The following is a 21,180-nucleotide window of genomic DNA, read 5'->3' on the forward strand; positions in this document are numbered from 1 at the left end:
ATAAAATCCCCCCAAAATCAGGCTGTGGTCATTCACAGCTGTGTCTTGACACACGGTAATACATGCTACATGGAGTTTTTGGATCGAAAAGAGGTAAGTACGCAATAATATCTCATTAATATCATGCCGTCTTTATTTATGCTCTCGCATGCTCTCACCTCCAGTTAGGAGGTGAGAACATTAGCCTGATTAGCAACAAGCTAGCAACAGACACAGTAGTTGTAGTAAATCATATTAAAGATCATTATAATTACAATCATCATCTTAATAACAGTATCAAAGGGAACAAGTCATTTCATGCGGAAGATTTTAGCTTTAGTATGTTTTGAGCACTGGACACATGAAAATGAAGGGATAGGAAGAACATACCTTCCATAACACAGCGACAACATGGCTACAAAAACACCCAGTCTTTGTGGTAGCACGAGCTTTGTTCCACATTTGCCTTCATGAACATGTTGTCGGCCCCTGTCGTGATGATGGCAGATTGATGCGGTATTTCCAATTGTCTTTTTAAAGCGATTTCGATGAGTAATGTTACTCCAGCTCCACTGTTGTTTTGGATGGAGAAATTCTAAAACTGAAGTCGCGAGCAGACATAAGGAAGTAAAGCGGAAGTACCTCGGAAATTTGTCGATTAGACCAAACAGACTGAGTGAACGAGGGTCAGGACTACATTTCTCACCAATATGAGCCTAATTAATTGATAGGCTAAATGATTAATGCAAAATAAATCTGTATTGACTTCTACTAACTTTCGCACTGCAAATTTTTTAACGTCTTGATTAGGGCTGTCAAAATTAACGCGTTAACGGGCGGTAATTAATTTTCTTAATTAATCACGTTAAAATATTTGACGCAATTAGCGCACATGCCCCGCCCAAAAAGAATAAAATGACAGCACAGTGTCAATAATACTTGTTACTTGTGTTTTTTTTGTTTCCCTCTGCTGGCGCTTTGGTGCGACTGATTTTATGGGTTTAAAGAGCATACGACACGAGAAAAAAAGTCTTAAATGGCATTATTATGTGAATTAGAATCATATTTTGAGACGATTCGACTATATACAACAATTTAGCAACGCACAGATGACGAGAAATTAGCCTTTTAATCTGCCAGTTAGCCATGCCTACCATTATAGGGCTTTAGCGTCCCCAACAGGTGGATGACATCAGCGGTAGACTGGTCTCATCGATTTTACTATTCAGCCCATTGGGGGGGAATTATTCAGAACGAGGAAAACGCGACGAAGAAAGCCGCCAAATGTCATTGTTTCAGTCTCTCTACTCCAATATTTTTACAGGATATTCTTTTTATCCAAGTATTTTTCCCCAATAGCTATATAAATGGCTTGAGAAGGACCAGTCAGCCCGTCGAGGGGGAACTATTCACAATGAGGAAAACGCGACGAAGAGAGCGACAAAATGTCATTGTTTCTGTCTCTTTACTTCAATATTTTTACAGGATATTCTTTTTATCCAAGTATTTTCCCCAATTGCTAAATAAATGGCATGGTCATGACAAATAACAGTCTTGTGCTGAATGGAATATGAAATAATAAAAATGCATTTATTCAGGACGACATGGCAAAATTACTCCATAATGGTCAAAACTGTCGACTTCACCTTTACTGTCGCACCTCCCGAACTATATTTTATGACACCTAAATCGGACGTATGTCATTTCCCTTCCCCGGCTTCGGAGAATGTAAACAAACCAGAAGGCCTGACAGCTAGCCGACATGCTAACCCGAACCGAGTGATGTTTCAAAGTCTTCAAAGCGGAAAATCACACATAACTATCCTGGATTATTTGACATGACGACCCGGTTGTCTATTGTCGTCGCGGATCGGCAAACCGCCCGGCGGAGAGCAATTTACAGTTCATTCCCCGGAGGAGGGTGGCTGGAGTTGTTGTGCAGCTAACGGGCTGCTGCTAATGACCATTAGGACAGCTTTTTACATGCCTATCAATGATCAAACGTAAGTAGTCCTTCATTTAAAAGGAAGTTTGTAGTGTTTACTTTGTAATCGCTGTATTCGTATTTGACATAATACAAAACAAGATGTTTACTCACTTCCTCGTAAGTCCAATGGTCCCACAGTAAATATCCACGGTGAATGGGAACCTTTTGAAACTCCAAAAAGGTGCATACGCCTCTCCCTCATACAGAATGATTTTTCTGCAGCCGTTTGGCTGGCGTGATGCGAAAAATAAACGTATTAATCCGCAAAATCAGCTGAATCCTTCGTCCCCATACACAACAGTACGCTGTATAGTGAAGAGGACGTCTTCTACCGTACACGTCACAGCGCCCTCCTCCTCAATGCAAGACGGAAGCCGGAAGTCACTCATTTTCCTGGCGCGGGATTAAAAAAACTAAATAAATATAGCGATCGCCTCCACACACATCCAAGCGGTCCATATCATTCAGGAGCATAAAATACCGCGTGTATTATGAAATAAACATGCTTTTTCGTGTCACAGGCACTTTGAGCACCATAAGCATCGTGTAATTATTAATATCAACAATGGCGAGCTACTAGTTTATTTTTTGGTTGAAAATTTTACAAATTTTGTTAAAACGAAACAATTAGGAGGGGTTTTAATATAAAATTTCTATAACTTGTACTAACATTTATCTTTTAAGAACTACAAGTCTTTCTATCCATGGATCGCTTTCACAGAATGTTAATGCCATCTTGTTGATTTATTGTTATAATTAACAAATACAATACTTATGTACAGTATGTTGAATGTATATAGCCGTCTTGTGTCTTATCTTTCCATTCCAACAATAATTTACACAAAAATATGGCATATTTTATAGATGGTTTGAATTGCGATTAACTACGATTAATTAATTTTTAAGATGTGATTAACTCGATTAAAAATTTAAATCGTTTGACAGCCCTAGTCTTAATCTGATAAATTTTCCTAAATCTAGCCGAATAATTTTCTTCATCTTGTTTTGAGTGTTAAAGGCTAGTTAACGGATGAATGCGTCAGATTATCCCACTTACTTTAAGTAAATATTACTATTTGTTCTTATTAAGCCCCTAAAATTTTTTCGCCGAAATCAAGAAAAATAGCTTTCAATTAATGTTTTGAACAATATCTGTTCTTAAATAAAGAACATTTCTGACAAGTTTTTGGAGATTACATATACAAACGTTTTGTTTAAAGTAAGTCTTAAAAAAATAGCTAGCTGAAAATAAACTTATTTAAAAAAAGTCTAGGTGGGTAAAATTTACATGAAGCACTGGCAGATAATTTTACTTATTTCTAGTAGATTTACACCGACAACAAAGGAATTTAAGTTTTTTTTTTCAATTTCAAGTAGGTGGGTTTTTGCAGTACATATGGAGTGGTTCATGTAATACACCATTCAATTCAAACCTTTTGTTTTTAAAAACTACTATGGAAACACTTGAAAACTTTCAGAATAAATGCCTGCATTTTATTTGCCAAATTCAAATTGCAAAATTTTAACACAAATTAAATTAAAATACACAAGACAAACTTGTTAATCATCTCTTAACTATACAGGAATGCAAAAAAAAAAAAAAAAAAAACATTTGTCTTAACATCACTCAAAATTCTCTAAATAAATTAAAATCACAAAAAACTTGGTAGTCAGCAAATTACAAAAATAAATATCGAGCCTTCTTTCAGGTGAAACATTACTGCTTTTGTCCACAAGCACAGCCAAACTCAACAAAAAAATGAAAGCTCCTTTAAGACCACATAAATAAAATAAAAATGAAAACTGAGAAGGGGGTAAACCTTGGTTCACTATATTTCTTACAGTTTAATTAATGTTCACAGTAGAAAACATAAAGGAGGATATTTCTCTCAAAACAGCTTCCTCCTCGAGTTCAAGAAAGTCACACAGATTAATGTTATGCTAACTCTGATGCATGTCGGACTTTCATTAGCAAAATTAGAGGTGTGTTCCCCACTTCCACAACACTGACGTCTTTTTACATTATTTACCAGGTATGAATATGGGTCAGGGGTTAAAAAGGTGAGAAGGGTGTGGAGAAAATATGTTCCGGTACACTGTACAACTAGGGCTGTCCCAAACAAATAATTTTCTCCTGATTCGTCGACTAATCTTTTTTTTTTTTTTTTCCCAATAATATTTTTGATGACGTTTATTAATTGACAGAAACATTTTGGAAAACTTTCTTTATTACAGTACAAATAAACACGTAAGTAACAACACTAAATCACAAATAAACAATGTGGTTTAATGCTGATAGCATTAACTAGTGCAAAAGAATGGAATCGCTTTCCAACATGATTCCAAACAATTCTTAAAAAAAATATCTAGCATTAATATTATAGTATACTACTACATATAATAGTATTATAATCATTGCCAATCAGATTTTTCATTAAGAGTGTCATTTTAAAGCTACTCTTAGTGTAGAATCTTAATTCTGAAGAATGTGGGATTAACTCCAGAAATCGTTATGTATATGACGAACATGCATAGGCGGATCTTCTATTCAGGCAAAGAAGGCGATCGCCCTAGGCCCCCAACCAGTAGGGGGCCCCCAACGAGCAAGGGCTTGGGCCACCGGAGCCAGCAGCACCCCCAACTATTTGTCATGTATATTTATGTCAGCATACCAAACAAACAAATAACAAAACAAAAAAAGAAAGCCATTTGAATGCTGCATCTATAATACCCCCAACACACACGCATTACAATGGACTGTTCCAAGACGACGGACTGAGTATCAGTCGCTTAGCCTCATTTAGTGCTGTCTAGCTTCGCTTAGCTCCGGTTAGCATCGCTTAGCTGTTCGTTAGCTTCACTTAGCTCTCCTGTGTTTTTCACCCCGCTAAGCTCGCTATTTTTACAGCTCAGTTGCTACTTTGCACTTCGGCTATCGTTTACTTCGAACACATGAGCGAACGTGCTCTCCATGAGAGCCAAAGTGCAGTGAGGGAGAAGTTGAGAACAGGCCGGAGGCTAGTGCCTCTTTTAACTTTTTTCTTCTTCACACCGAACATAAAATACACGACAGCACACCCTGTGGCGAAGCAATGCAGTACAGTTCCAATCAGTCATACTATAACACTCAAAAGCTGGTTAACAGCATTTGCTAATGAAAAAACAAATCTATTAGTGACACCACAAGCAATGACGAAGAATGTTTTTTTGCGGAGTGTAAAGCTTTCGGTTAGCAGTTTAGCGAACGTATCTCCGGTGAACATTTCAAAATAAAAGCACGTCATGTTCATCATATAAATAACGATTTCTGGAGTTAATCCCACATACTTCAGAATTAAAATATGTTGAGAAAATACGACAGAATAGATTCTACACTAAGAATAGCTTTCAAATGACACTCTTTATGACAAATATGATTGGCAATGAATAATTATTATACTACTTTTATATATAGTAGTATACTATAATAATAAAGCTAGATTTTTTTTTGAAGAATTGTTTTGAATAATGTTCGAAAGGCAAAGTCAGTTTTCTGAATCTGTTTACTTTCCATTCTTTTGCACTAGTAAATGCTATCAGCATTAAACCTCATCGTTTATTTGTGATTAATTATTGTTATTTAAAGGATTATTTGTACTTTAATGAAGAACTTAAGTGTTCCAAAATGGTTTTGTGAATTAATAAGCGTCAACAAAAATTTAATTGCTCAATTAGTAAAAAAAAAGAAAGTTATTAGATTAGTTGACTAATCGTAAAACTAGTCGGCTGACTAATCAGGAGAAAATTTGTCGTTTAGAACAGCCCTAGTGTACCGGAACATATTTCCTCCACACCTTCTCACCTTTTTAACCCCTGACCCATGAAGAGGGCCCCTGGATATGTTCGCCTTAGGCCCCAAAATTGCCAAGTCCGTGCGATAAATGGACATTGCATTGCATATCGCGACAGGCTTAGCAACTTCAAAGCATGTCATTATTTCGTTAGATAGACTTACAATCTGCCAGCTTGTAATTGTCTCCTGTCGTCTTCCAAAATTACAACTGGATGATGGTGCTTTAAGTGTTCATTCCCGACCGACGTGCAGCCAAGCTTGGCATTGAAGAGACAGGACACAACAGTGTACCCTTCTTTGTTTCGTTGAAATAAGTCAATGTTTTGGGCACTCTGGTACACTTTTTTGGCTTTGTGCCGCTTTCTCCACTTGCATACCAAGCAAAATCTCCCGAACCACCCCCCTTAAAATTTTGCTCCTTGGATCTACACAAATCACGTAGGTCACTCTTTTAGACTTCAAAATGGCGAACTTCGCCGAAAGGGGAGAGATTTTCATGCCTGATTTACAGTGGCTGCTGCTGGCGGAAAAAGACTTCTAATATCCCTCGTCTTCGAAGGGGGCAGAGGAAGCGGCATCTTGTATTTCTGTCGGACTGTGAGTGCGTGTACATGTTTGTGTGTGTGTGGTTGGGGGGTGGGGTGGGGTCAAGTCATCAGCCAATCAAACGTGCGTTTGAGGGGAAAAATGGACCCCAAAGTGGACCCATTCCTTTTGGAGGCTGGCTTTACCGCAATAGTTTTGCAAGTTAGCAAGTTCACACAGATTAATGCTATGCTAACTCTGATGCAGGTCGGACTTTAAGAAGCACAAACATCAACGTCTTTTTATATTTCTTACAGTGGCTTGTGCTGGCAGAAAAAAACTTCTAATATCCCTCTTAAAAGAAGCTGGAGGAGGCGGCATGTTCTATTTCTGTCGGCGGGTTGAGTGTGCGTGTGTGTCTCTGTAGCTGGGGGGTTGATCAAGTCATCAGCCAATCAAAAGTGCACTTGAGGGGGAAAAAATGGACCGGCAACTGAAAAGGGATAAATGTATTCTGAACATAATGAAAATAATTCGCTTAAAGGGTCAATTCTATATACGGGAAGACAATCTAAATTACCTACATAACTGAAGTAATTATATAATGCGAATTAAGTTGCTTAAAAGTTAGTGGGGACAATTTGAGCATTCTGAAAAGTTGGTAGCGTTATGTCCCTACCGTCCGTATGCAAACCTACGCCCTTGGTTCCTAGTGTTTTTCCAATGTTTGAATAACGACAAATATAAACTTTATGATCTCGAAGGTTCGGAGCAAATCGATCTTTTAATTACTCTTTCCTCAATAAATTTACATATCTTCGGTGATTATTGATTTCTTTTTGTTCCTAACTTGTTCATCTTCGTTTCCTGTTGGTTATGAGAATTTAAAAAAAAACCTCTTAAAAAAGAAAATCGACTTTTTTCCTCTTCAATGGTCTATGCAGAAAGCCTCTCCAAGCTCAATTCCAGGAACTTCAAACACACTTAAGTGGGTAATAATGGAGTCGAAGGGTCGGGAGCCCAGGCTACAAGCCTTTATCGAGAGCGTCATCAAGTTTCGGAGATGTACAGCCGGATGGCAGCCACGTGGCAGAGAGGACAAACAGAAGAGGAGAATTATTTGTTGGTTTGTGCGGTGAAAGTCGATAAAGGTTTCAAACTTAAAGCCGGGGGTTTTGTCTGGTCCGCAAAAATAAACGTGCATCAATTTCAGGTTTTCCGAAAGTTCTGAAATTCAGGAATATGAGAACATTCCTAAGTTGTTGTTTAGATTTTTTTTATTACATTTAACTCATTGGCCATCATTGACAGTGCTAGATGTCCAATGCATTTGCCCCTCCAAATGTCTAAATGGATTGGACGTCTAGCGCCGTCAATGTCACTTAAAGACGAGCATTCAAAGCCAGTCCTCCTAGTTTTAATGAATTGGATGTCTATCAAGCAGGGTTAAAAAATACTGTATATATTTATTATTTTTTTGTTTTAATTAAAGAAAAGAGCCTAATGATTATTCTTTCTTTATGTAAAAAAAAAAAAAAAAAAAGAGAAAAAAACTGACTTTAAAAAATATTTGCTGTTAACCCTTTACAAGGCCTGTGTCTATAAATAAATAAAATTGTAAATTAATGAAATGTGAATAAAAACCAAATTGCAATGAATATAAGCAGAAATACACTCTTATTATGGCATCTATTATCGATCTATTATGGCCTCACTCTAAAGTTGATAAATAATAAAATGGTTTCAACATTTTAGAAATGAATGAATATTTACTATCATCTAATTGACACAAGGAGAAATGTTCAATGTATCTAAACTGGGAGTATCAGCTGTGAATGCTCATTTTTAAGTGCCATTGACAGAGCTAGATGTCTAATCCATTTTTACTGGGAGGGCTGGTAGCTATCATTCACTGCCAGCCTCTCCCGGTCAAAATGGATAGAGACTCTCGTGCCGGCAATGGCAGCCAATGAGTTCAATGAGTGTCCTGTAAATGAAAGATTAAATATAGTTACAGTATAAAGCAGTCATTTTATACTCATTTGAGCTACTTCCAAGGACGCTTCCTTCAAAATCCGTCTACTGATGTCCCGTAAATAAAAGACAACATTGGCGGCACGAGGACTATGGGTTGACTAGTGACCTGCTGGTTGTCTGGGGTTGATAAAGGAAGTCCTGGTTAATGAGTAATGAGCCCGGCGCTACAGGTAGGGTGGAGGGGTTTCAGCCAGGACGCCGTGCTGATAAGAGGGGACGATAGAGTGACTTTTAAAGGGGGGCGGTGGTAAAGGCAGTAAAATGTGGCCTCGCATTAGAGCATCCACGCGCACGTCAGCAGCCAGCAATGGGGAAGAAACAAACGGGAAAAGATGGAAAAACATCAATATGGATGACGGTTGTATAGGAAAATGACTGGATGATTAATGATCACGCTGAGAATAATAAACTATTGGAGCTGTATTATAAAGATAATACACAATGTACAGTACAAGTACATTAGGGGTATTTTTCCAATAGGTCTATAATTGATTTTACATTTGCCACAATGGTGCTCTCATTGTCTGATGTTGTAAATTCTTTGATATCATTATTGTGTGCCATTTCACAGGGGTCTCAAACTTGTGGCTCGGGGGGGTCAGATGAACAAGAAAAAAAACATTCTTTTGCAGCCCTCTATTTGATGTCAACATTCGTGTCGTGTAGCATTTGTGTGGCTGGATCATGCGTATTTTGCCACAGGCATTGGAAAAAAACAACAAAAAATGTTTTGTTTTTTTAATAATTGTAGGGAATAGACATATAGTTTGTTTAAAACAAATAATTTAAAAAAACTACTAATACAGTGCTGGCCAAAAGTATTGGCACCACTGCAATTCTGTCATATAATGCTCAATTTTTCGCAGAATATGATTGCAATAAAAAAAATGCTGTGGTAGTAATATCTACATTTATTATGCTTGCAATTAAAAAACACAAAAGAGAATGGGAAAAAAATGAAATTATTATCATTTTACAAAAAACTAATAATGGGCCGGACAAAAGTATTGGTACCCTTTAAAAGATCTCCAATTTGTGTAATTTACAGTACCTGTTACTTACCTGTGTCACATAACAGATGGTGACAATACCTAAATCACACTTGCAGCCAGTTAAAATGGGACTTGAGAAGCAATATTGTGAGGAAGCATGGGCAATCTCACGGCTACAAGTCTATCTCCAAAGACCTGAATGTTCCTGTGTCTACTGTGCGCAGTGTCATCAATAAGTGTAAAGCCTATGGCACTGTGGCTAACCTGCCTATATGTGGGCAGAAAAGAAAAATTGACCAGATATTTCAACGAAAGATTGTACGGATGGTGGATAAAGAACCTGGACTAACATCCAAACAAGTTCAAGCTGTCCTGCAGTCCGAGGGTACAACAGTGCCAGCCCGTACTATCCGCCGGCGTCTGAATGAAAAGGACTCTATGGTAGGCTACCCAGGAAGACCCCACTTCTGACCCAGAGACATAAAAAAGCCAGGCTGGAGTTCGCCTAAACTTACCTGAGAAAGCCATAAATGTTTTGAAAGAATGTTCTCTGGACAGATGAGACAAAAGAAGAGCTTTTTGGGCCTTCAAAGAAAAGAACACGGTCCCCACAGTCAAACGTGGTGGAGGTTCCCTGATGTTTTGGGGTTGCTTTGCTGCCTCTGGCACTGGACTGCTTGACCGTGTGCATGGCATTATGAAGTCTGATGACTACCAGCGAATTTTGCAGCATAATGTAGGGCCCAGTGTGAGAAAGCTGGGTCTCCCTCAGAGGTCATGGGTCTTCCAGCACGGCAATGACCCAAAACGCACTTCGAAAAGCACTAGAAATTTTTATTTTTCAATTGTGTGTTCATGGTATGACAGTGACAAATTAATAAATGTAAGAAGAAGTATTATGGTGTGATCGGTGTTACCACAGGTAAGTAATATCTATTATTTATCTATCTATGTATCTTATTTTTTTACTTCATTGTATTAATATGATGTATAAAACATGTTTTTGGATAGTTGGGTATTTAGGGATACCTAAAGGGTTGATTCTAATTTACGGTGAAATTCGGGTTACATCGCCAGCGTAGGAACAGAACTCGTTTGTAACCTGGCGACTACCTGTATTACTGTCCACTCTAACATCAATAATTCCCCCAAAATACGCGTTTACCGTAAAACCATTTAAATAATGAAAAAATGCCAATAATCATGTAGCCCTACTAGCATCCAGTCAGTTTTTGGTGTCGGTCTGTGCCCTCCAAATTGATCGGTCACCAATCTGTTGTTTGTCCATATGTTCCACCTGAATGTCGGGAAGGGATGCCTGCCATAAATAAACTTTGCACAAGCTTTCAAAGAAAGACATTTTTTACGTCATGCTACACACAACAAACGAAAACTGCACTTCTCTGATTTCACATGAACAAAGTTTGAATTCAACTCACTTTTTTCATAAGTCTTAAGTGCAACTCTTAATGTCCACGCACATTGAAAAGATGTCTTAGCCAACTCTCTGTATGATGCGGGTGTGTGTGAGTGTAAGGGCTCCGATAGCGCAGGTAACTGATTACCCAGCGGTCGAAACGGAGCACGTGGTGCTCGCCTGCTCGGGAGTTTGAACCCTTAAAGCTTTTACACAGCCGAGGATTTCCTTTGCATTGTTGCGCTAAGACACAAGAATCACAAAGACGGCGGGAGTCCGGCTCTTAAAGGAGGAGCCCGCCCATTGGCCGCTTTGGGTAAACAGGATTTGGAGACTTGGGAGGGTTTCAGGTGGCAATCTTGTTGGTGTAGATGATTTTTACACCTTGTAGTGATAACCAAAGAGAGCTCACACAACTATTCCCACGTTCGACCATCCAGAATGAGGAAGTTGGAGCTTCAGTGAGGTTAAAACGCAGCAGGTTGTCATGGCAACCCCTTTTAGGTCACTATCGGCATCCTTATCAGTCACAATGTCATCAATCAGTGTTACATTACAGCAGTTTTTTTTTTGTTTTTTTTTAAACCAAGCGGACGCTGTATATTATGGCTGTGATTGGGTAATATGTAATCATACTGCACTTGGTTTAAATACTATTGTTGAGGATTATGAGTAAAATGTCGATGTAATTTGAAAAATACAAGTTGAACCATGTTTACAATTGTTATAAAAAAGTCTACACACCCCTGTTTAAAATATTAACATTCGCTGTCATTGACAATGATCCACATTAAATGCATCTGAATTGGGACAGCTACCATTAAGTGATCATGTTACACTGTCATTGCCGGCGATGTCCGATTCATTTTGACTGGGAAGTTGGCAGCGATTCTCGGCAATAAATGGTGAAGAGACTTAATCCAAGACAAGACTGAAAGACTAAATAGTTGGTTTTTGTAGTACACTGCGGGCCAAAATTATTGGCACCCCTGCAATTTTGCCAGATAATGCTCAATTGCTTCCAGAAAACGATTGCAATTACAAATTCATTCGTAGTAATATAATTAGAGATGTCCCGATCATGCCGATCGATCGGGTCCGATCACGTCATTTTCAAAGTATCGGAATCGGCAAAAAAATATCGGCCAAGCCTTTTTTAAAAAATTTTTTTGAATTTTTTTTTTTTTTTAATTAAATCGTTTTCTAATTGTATTTAACGTTACAGACATAATATGTTACACTCATCCAGAGCCTTTAGGCTTAAGGTAGGGTTATCAAATTTATCCCAATAATGGCGGCAATTAATTTAAAAAATGTGTCATGTTAAAATATTTAACGCAATTAATGCATGCGCTGCACGACCCTCTCACTCATTGTCGCACTCAATCTGTAATGACGCCGTTTTACCTATATAGAGTGATAAAAGGCAGCACAAAATGAGTAGAGTGAATTTTGGCAGCCTTTGGAGCCTTTTTTTAATTGGCTAAAGCCTTGCAATCCCTCTCCCTATGATTAGAAATATCATGGGAAGCAATGTGGGGAAGCAAGGTGGCAATCGATCTTTGTCTTAACACCTTATGTTACTCCCCAACGCAGAGAAGATATATCAATTGGTAGCACTACACACAGACATGGTTCCACTTCCCATCATGCATTTGGGATGGCCACAGTATCATTTACTGAAAGCTCAGCAAATACACTAGATGGCAAAATTTAGTCACACTATACAAAGTCACAAGTCTTTCTATCTGTGGATCCCTCCCACAGAAAGAATGTTAATAATGTAAATGCCATCTATTGTCATAATAAACAAATACAGTACTTATTTACTGTATGTTGAATGTATATATTCGTCCGAGTTTGATTCATTTTTTTCTTAATGCATTGCCAAAATGTATATGATCGGGAAAAATTATCGGGAATGATTGGAATTGAATCGGGAGCAAAAAAAAAGCAATTGGATCGGGAAATATTGGGATCGGCAGATACTCAAACTAAAACGATCGGGAGCAAAAAAAAACATGATCAGAACAACCCTAAATATAATCATTTATTTTGCTTGCAATGAAAAAACACAAAAGACAATGGAAAAAAAGTAAACCATGCCTCTCTAATTTGTGTAATCAACAGCACCTGTTACTTACCTGTGGCACATAACAGGTTGTGGTAATAACTACATCACACTTGTAGCCCGTTATAATGGATTAAAATTGACTCAATCTCTGTCGTGTGTCCTTGTGTGTACCACACTGAGCATGGAGAAAAGACAGAAGACCACAGAACTGTCTGACGACTTGAGGAGCAGAATTGTGAGGAAGTATGGGCAATCACAAGGCTACAGCTCCATCTCCAAAGACCTGAATGTTCCTGTGTCTACCGTGCGCAGTGTCATCAAAGTGTAAAGTGTAAAGCCCACGGCACTGTGACTAACCTCCCTAGATGTGGACGGAGAACAAAAATTGACGAGAGATTTTAACGAAAGATTGTGCGGATGGTGGATAAAGAACCTCGACTAACACACAAACAAGTTCAAGCTGTCCTGTAGTCCGAGGGTACAACAGTGTCAACCCGTACTATCCGTTGGCGTCTCAATGAAAAGGGACTCTATGGTAGGATAATCACTTTTGACTAGGGTTGCAGCTATCGAATCTTTTAGTAATCGAGTAATCACCTGAAAATTCTATCGATTAATTGAGTAATCGTACAAAACATTTTTTTTAGGTAAATAGCAATTATACATGACAAAAAAAAGACATTTAATGCAATATTGAACCATTTTCTTTCAGTCAATCAATGTCTTTATTTTCGATGTACATTGTTGGAAACAGCCAACAAGTGCATCTCAGATGTGACTAGAAAGAAAAAATTCACTGCTTTCACTCAAAAAACTTCTAGATGTTATAAAAAAAAAAAACATATTTCTTACCTAAAAATGTAATTACACTTGATAACACACATCACTTGAAAGTTACGTGTTTTTCCCACGTGTTTCAATTTAATTTCCATTTGTGTCAAGCTATTTTAAAGTTCTAGTTAAGTTTTAAGTTAGTCTAAACTGTAAGTAGTGATAGGATTTTGAGTTTTTGCAGTGTTCAAAATAAATGTATGATACCTGCTGTATTAGAGCACATTAGGGACCAATGCTACTTGGTGTTTTATTCAGCAATGACGACTGAGTTAAAACTGACAGTTAGCTTTGTTATGTTTTAATTTTACACCCTCATCACTCCACAGCGCTGTGTTTTTACAGATTAAATAAAGCCTGTATGTAAGACATGTTAGCCACGCATCGACAGTGGTCATAATCAATAGAAACCTAGCCCTCCGAAGGGCTAACGTTACGTGAGCGACTGACAGTAACATTATATTTATTAGCAATGAGAAGTCTACTGCTTAAAGATGGCGGCTGTTTACTAACGCTGCCCAGACGCGGCCAAGTCTGTCATTTCGCATCTAGTCCTAAACGCTTGCGATATCTATGAGACGCATCGGACACTACCTGCTACCACACTAGCATCATGCGGGCGAAGTTTTTAGCAACATCAGCGTAGTTTGTAGCGGCTGTCGGCTGCAGTAAGTTTTTAAATTTTTTTTTACTGCTTCTTCCTCTACGCACGTGACATTAGCGCATTGTCCCACATTAAAAGTAGTCCAGGCAAAACGTGATGCTTAGAGCTGGCAAAATTAAACGATTCCTCGAGGTGAATAAAATTACTCGGATCAGTTTTTAAACTCGAGTTGCTCGAGTATTCGTTTCAGCTCTACTTTTCACCCAGAGACATATGTAAAAAAGCCAGGCTGGAGTTTGCAAAAACCTACCTGAGAAACCAAAAATGTTTTGGAATAATGTTCTGAGGTCAGATGGGACAAAAGTAGAGCTTTTTGGGAAAAGGCATCAACACAGTGTTTACAAGGGAAAAAATGAGGCCTTCAAAGAAAAGAACACGGTCCCCACAGTCAAACATGGCAGAGGCTCCATGATGTTTTGGGGTTCCTTTGCTGCCTCTGGCACTGGACTGCTTGACAGTGGCATTATGAAGTCTGAAGACTACCAACAAATTTTGCAGCATAATGTAGGGCCCAGTATAAAAAAGCTGGGTCTCCCTCAGAGGTCATGGGTCTTCCAGCAGGACAATGATCCAAAACACACTTCAAAAAGCACTAGAAAATTGTTTGAGGGTAGCACTGGAGATTTCTAAAGTGGCCAGCAATCAGCCCAGACCGGAATCCCATAGAACACCTGTGGAGAGATCTGAAAATGGCAGTTTGGAGAAGGCACCCTTCAAATCTGGAGCAGTTGGCTAAAGAAGAATGGTCTAAAATTCCAGCAGAGCATTGTAAGAAACTAATTCATGGATACCAGAAGTGGTTGTTCGCAGTTATTCTTTAAAGGTTGTGATACCAAGCATTAGGCCAGGGGTGGGCAAACTATTCCACAAAGGGCCGCAGTGGGTGCGGGTTTTCGTTGTAACCTATCAAGAGGAAACCTTTTCGCCAATCTGGTGTCATACAAGTGCAATCAGTTGATTGCAATCAGGTGCAACATTTTTCCCCGGACCTATTATTGGTTAAACTGCCTGTGCTTGATCAGTTGTAACAAAGACCAGGACCCACTGTGGCCCTTGAGGACCGGTTTGCCCACCCCTGCATTAGGCTAAGGGTACCAATACTTTTACCTGGTTTTGTCTAAAATGACTATGATTTAAATTTTTTTTTTCATTCTCTTTTGTGTTTTTTCATTGCAAGCAAAAAAAATGAAGATATTACTACCAAAACATTTGTAATTGCAATCATTTTCTGGGAGAAATTGAGCATTATCCGACAGAATTGCAGGAGTGCCAATTCTTTGGGCCAGCACTGCATGGTCAAAAATATAAAAAGGAAAGACAATTGGCCGGATAAGACTTCTACACAGCAAACTGTTGGTCGGTTGGAAATTAGCAAGGTCTTCATGTACGTTTTCCTTTTCTTAGTACTGCAGAGGACTATCTATACTCGTCCTCTTGTGTTTATTCTTCTATTTTGTAATCATTCAGGCAGGTCCCCGCTTTCCCGTAACTGTTCCAAAAGTTCAAAGAACCACTTTCCGTCAGACCAAATATGGTCGGTCTCTCTTATCTGGACCACATCTTTCAAAACAAGCTAGCTCACAATTTGTGATCTTTCTAAAGTCCCATCACTACTTTGGCTATTTGCCAGGTTGGCCCATTTTCGGTTGGTTTCACGCGTACCGGTTGGGCCAAAGTTGTCGCCTCACTTCCTTGAGCAATTTCGAGAGTACGTGGCGTTTGGCCGGAAATCGATTTTCGCGTTTGTCCAGTTCTTTTTGACCCTTGCCGCCCACTTCTGTGCGAGCTGGACTATGAGATCAGGGGGTTGGGAACGTGGTGGGAGGGAGTGTCGTGATGGGGCAAATGGACTTGTCGTTCAGGCACAGGTGAAGGTTGGCAGATAACCTGCTTGCAAGGCTGAGCGAGTTAAAGGTTTCATCAGAATTTAATGCAGTTTATTGCTTTTAAAGCAAAATATGAATGGTTTAACAGCCCAATTAAATTTGAATGATTGTAATATCTTTGGGTCAGCCAATGAGTAAAATTTAAATGAGTTTATCATTAGAAGACCTTTGTTCATTCACTGTCAGCCCTCCCACTTCAAATGTATGAGACATCTTGCGCTGTCAATGGAAGATAATGGGTTAATCCTTTATCCCGCAAGTGGCCAATTAAAAAACAAAAACGGGTGATGTGTGTCACAATATTTACATTTGGTATACAAGTGCGGCCTGCCTAAAAAGCAATGTCCTCATATGTGGACGCCAGGTCTCATTTATGATTATATTATTGTTAATTTTTTTTTTTTTAATCAATTCTCATTTTAATACATGTTTAATGAATAAATACAATCTTATATTACGAGTTTGGATATACAGTGGGGCAAATAAGTATTTAGTCAACCACCAATTGTGCAAGTTCACCTGCTTGAAAAGATTAGAGAGGCCTGTAATTGTCAACATGGGTAAACCTCAACCATGAGAGACAGAATGTGAGGAAAAAATTTAAAAATCACATTTCTGATTTTTAAAGAATTTATTTCCAAATTAGAGTGGAAAATAAGTATTTGGTCACCTACAAACAAGCAAGATTTCTGGCTGTCAAAGAAAAAAAAAAATCACATTTTTGATTTTTAAAGAATTTATTTCCAAATTAGATTGGAAAATAAGTATTTGGTCACCTACAAACAAGCAAGATTTTTGGCTGTCAAAGAGGTCTAACTTCTTCTAACGAGGTCTAACGAGGCTCCACTCTTTACCTGTATTAATGGCACCTGTTTTGTCTCATTATCGGTATAAAAGACACTTGTCCACAATCTCAGTCAGTCACATTACAAACTCCACTATGGCCAAGACCAAAGAGCTGTCGAAGGACACCAGAGACAAAATTGTAGACCTGCACTAGGCTGGGAAGACTGAATCTGCAATAGGTAAAACGCTTGGTGTAAAGAAATTAACTGTGGGAGCAATTACTAGAAAATAGAAGACAAACAAGACTACTGATAATCACCCTCGATCTGGGGATCGATGCAAGATCTCACACCGTGGCGTCAAAACGATAACAAGAACAGTGAGCAAAAATCCCAGAACCACACAGGGGGACCTGGTGAATGACTTACAGAGAGCTGGGACCACAGTAACAAAGGCTACTATCAGTAACACAATGTGCCCCAGGGACTCAAATCCTGCACTGCCAGACGTGTCCCCCTGCTGAAGAAAGTACACGTCCAGGCCCATCTGCGGTTGGTTAGACAGAATTTGGATGATTCAGAAGAGGACTGGGAGTATGTGGTATGGTCAGATGAAACCAAAATAGAACTTTTTGGGTAGAAACACAGGTTCTCGTGTTTGGAGGAGAAAGAATACTGAATTGCATCCAAAGAACACCATACCCACTGTGAAGCATGGGGGTGGAAACATCATGCTTTGGGGATGTTTTTCTGCAAAGGGACCAGGACGACTGATCTGTGTAAAGCAAAGAATGAATGGGGCCATGTATCGAGAGATTTTGAGTGAAAATCTCCTTCCATCAGCAAGGGCATTGAAAATGAGACGTGGCTGGGTCTTTCAGCATGACAATGATCCCAAACACACAGCCAGGGCAACAAAGGAGTGGCTTCATAAGAAGTATTTCAAGGTCCTGGAGTGGCCTAGCCAGTCTCCAGATCTCAACCCCATAGAAAATCTGTAGAGGGAGTTGAAAGTCCGTGTTGCCCAACGACAGCCCCAAAACATCACTGCTCTAGAGGAGATCTGCATGGAAGAATGGGCCAAAATACCAGCAACAGTGTGTGAAAATCTTGTGAAGAGTTACAGAAAACGTTTGTCCTCTAATATGATGGGTATACATAACATGTCTGGAAACATTATACCAGGGTGAACCTTGCACCACTGCATTTGGTTCACGTTCCTGCTTTGTTCCGGGATGCAAACACACCTGCGACGTTACAGCTATTCATATAAAAACTCTTATACAACTAAAAGGCACTTGCACGTACACACAACACACAGTAGATTGCTCAAGTGACATTAGGCATTGACGTCACTGAATGACTCATTTATATTACGCTCACCTTTTAATATGCAATTTACCACCAGGATTAATTGAGAAAATCTCACAAGCTGCTTCCTTTTGGGTGTTTCTTTTAATACCATAAATTTCTCTCACTAACCAAACTAATTCTAAGAGTACAGCAAACAAAACAAACACTTCAGTGTATACACTAAATGACAGAAATGCATTATAAAGATGATTGCGAGTGAAGTCTGGGCAGCTTGACAGTGGAAGTCGGCATTTATGACTCTGCCATAACTGCTGCCTCGTCGTGGCCATAAACATTAAATGAGTCTGGGAAGCACAGATGACACACATTGTCTCTAACAATAGATAATAGCACGGGCAGGCTCGTCAAATAAACTGCCTCGCTGTACTTATTTTAACACACAGCAGGTGAATAAGGGGTTTTCTTATTGGACTTTCAAGTGATAATCCTGGAATTTCTTTTCTTTCTTATATATTATGTTTCACTCTTTTACACAAGAAGTCACCTATCATGGAGGGCATTCCACACTTTTAAACCCAACTGATGTGGACAAAATATATACAAACAGCTGGTTTAAAATGGATTTAAATGAGCTTTCCCACCGAGGGATGCAAAACACTAACGTAGATTTAATAAATAGATAAAGGCAGGGTTTCCCCTAGGATTTTTTAAAGCTGCGGTGGTGGGCTGCATCGGAGTCGGACTGCCTCACCATGTCGTGCCACAGCAAATTTGCGTCATATCATGACAATTTTTTTTTTTTTTTTCAAGAAGAACCATAACAAAGGTCTATTTGAAATATTTCATTAGCCAGGCTAATGTCGTAGCCCTCAGCTACGGTACATGTGCGTAAAATGCGTAGCTGATTACAGCTACATTACTCTACGTAATAATATGACTTTTTTTTTCTTGTAGCAATAGTACTACTTACATCTCGTAGTCCTTCTTTTTCCTTTTATTTGGCCCTAATATGTACTACATTAACACAACAATAATAGTCCTTTGGCCATGAACAATATAGGAACTTTTCAGGATGCTCAAATTGTCCCCACCAACTTTTAGGCAACCTTATTTGCATTATATAATGAGTTCAGTTACAGAGATCACTTAGATTGTCTTCACATATTTTGTAAGGATAGAATTGACCCTACCATTATTAAGCGAATTACTTTCATTATGTTCAGACTTACAGTGACACCATTTTTCCCCCCTCAAACGCATGTTTGATTGGCTAATGACTAGTTAAATTCCCTTGTTTTCAGTGTATATCTAATAGAAATAAGTGAAATTATCTGGCAGTGCTTCAAGTAAATTTTACTCAGATTTCTTGAAAAAAAAAAAAAAAAAAACGGCGATGTGAAAATAATCTTCACACTCTTATTTCAAGCAAAAAGTGAGTATATTTAACCTTACAAAAAAAGCTTCTTTTTTTTGTCAGAAATGTTCTTCTTTCAAGAAGTGATATTGTTCAAAGCATTATTTGAAATCATTTTCCCCCTTGATTTTGGTGAAAAATGACCAACCTATAGATGTATGGGCTTAATATAAACAAATGGTAATATTTACCTAAAGTAAATTGAATAATCTGACCCATTAATCTGTTATCTAGTCTTTAACACTCAAAACAAGATGAAAAAAAATTATTCGAATAGATTTAAGAAAAATCATCAGATTGAAATGTTATAAATTTGCAGTGTGAAAGTTAGTACAAGTCAATACAGATTTATTTATTTTTGCATTGATCATTTAGCCTATCAATTAATCAGGTTCATATTGGTGAGAAATTAAGCCCTGACCCCCGTTCACCTCATCAGTTTGGTTTTATTAATGTCCTGTTCCCAGCAAAAAGTGTACATTCAGGTTATGCTGTTATAGCGACCAAACCTCCGTCATTGGAATGGAGCCATTTCAAGATGTAGGGTGAAATTCTAATTGCCGTGTAAGGAGTTTTACTAGTTTCGGTGAGAACGTGAATAGTTTTTTTGTTGTTCGTGAACTACTTTTCCACACAAACGCACATCGAGATACCATTTAGCTTAGCAAGGAGAGGTATGAGAGACATTTTTCGAGTGTCCCAGAGCTAGTGAAACTTGGGGAAAAAGGCGCATTTATTTAGGTTTTGTCAGTCGTGATTGCATATGTCCGTCCGCTGTAACAGGTCTGCATTTTCCGCTATTGAATGCCGCTCGGCGCAAATTCATTCAAACTTGCCTTTCCGTCCAAGACGGCCATCCACCGCTCACTTTCGCCGAAAAGTCCAAAATATAGTAATGCCCCGGATGTGGGGTAGAAGGACAGCCGTCTGTATTGGCTTAGCCACTTTATTGTGGCAACAATAATAAAGAAAAAGAATAACAAAATAACGGCGGGCTTCCGCAACATGCGACCGCTATCTCCTTCTTCATTCGGCTGATAGGGTCAGAATTTGGCGTCAACAACATGAAAGCTTGGATCCATCCTGCCTTGTATCAACAGTTCAGGCTGCTGGTGGTGGTGTAATGGTGTGGGGAATATTTTCTTGGCACTCTTTGGGCCCCTTGGTACCAATTGAGCATCGTTGGAACACCACAGCCTACCTGAGCATTGTTGCTGACCATGTCCATCCCTTTATGACCACAATGTACCCAACCTCTGATGGCTACTTTCAGCAGGATAATGCGCCATGTCATAAAGCCGGAATCATCTCAGACTGGTTTCTTGAACATGACAATGAGTTCACTGTACTCAAATGGCCTCCACAGTCACCAGATCTCAATCCAATAGAGCATCTTTGGGATGTGGTGGAACGGGACATTCGCATCATGGATGTGCAGCCGAC

Source organism: Corythoichthys intestinalis, chromosome 6, assembly GCF_030265065.1.
Source record: "Corythoichthys intestinalis isolate RoL2023-P3 chromosome 6, ASM3026506v1, whole genome shotgun sequence".
Lineage (NCBI taxonomy): Eukaryota > Metazoa > Chordata > Actinopteri > Syngnathiformes > Syngnathidae > Corythoichthys > Corythoichthys intestinalis.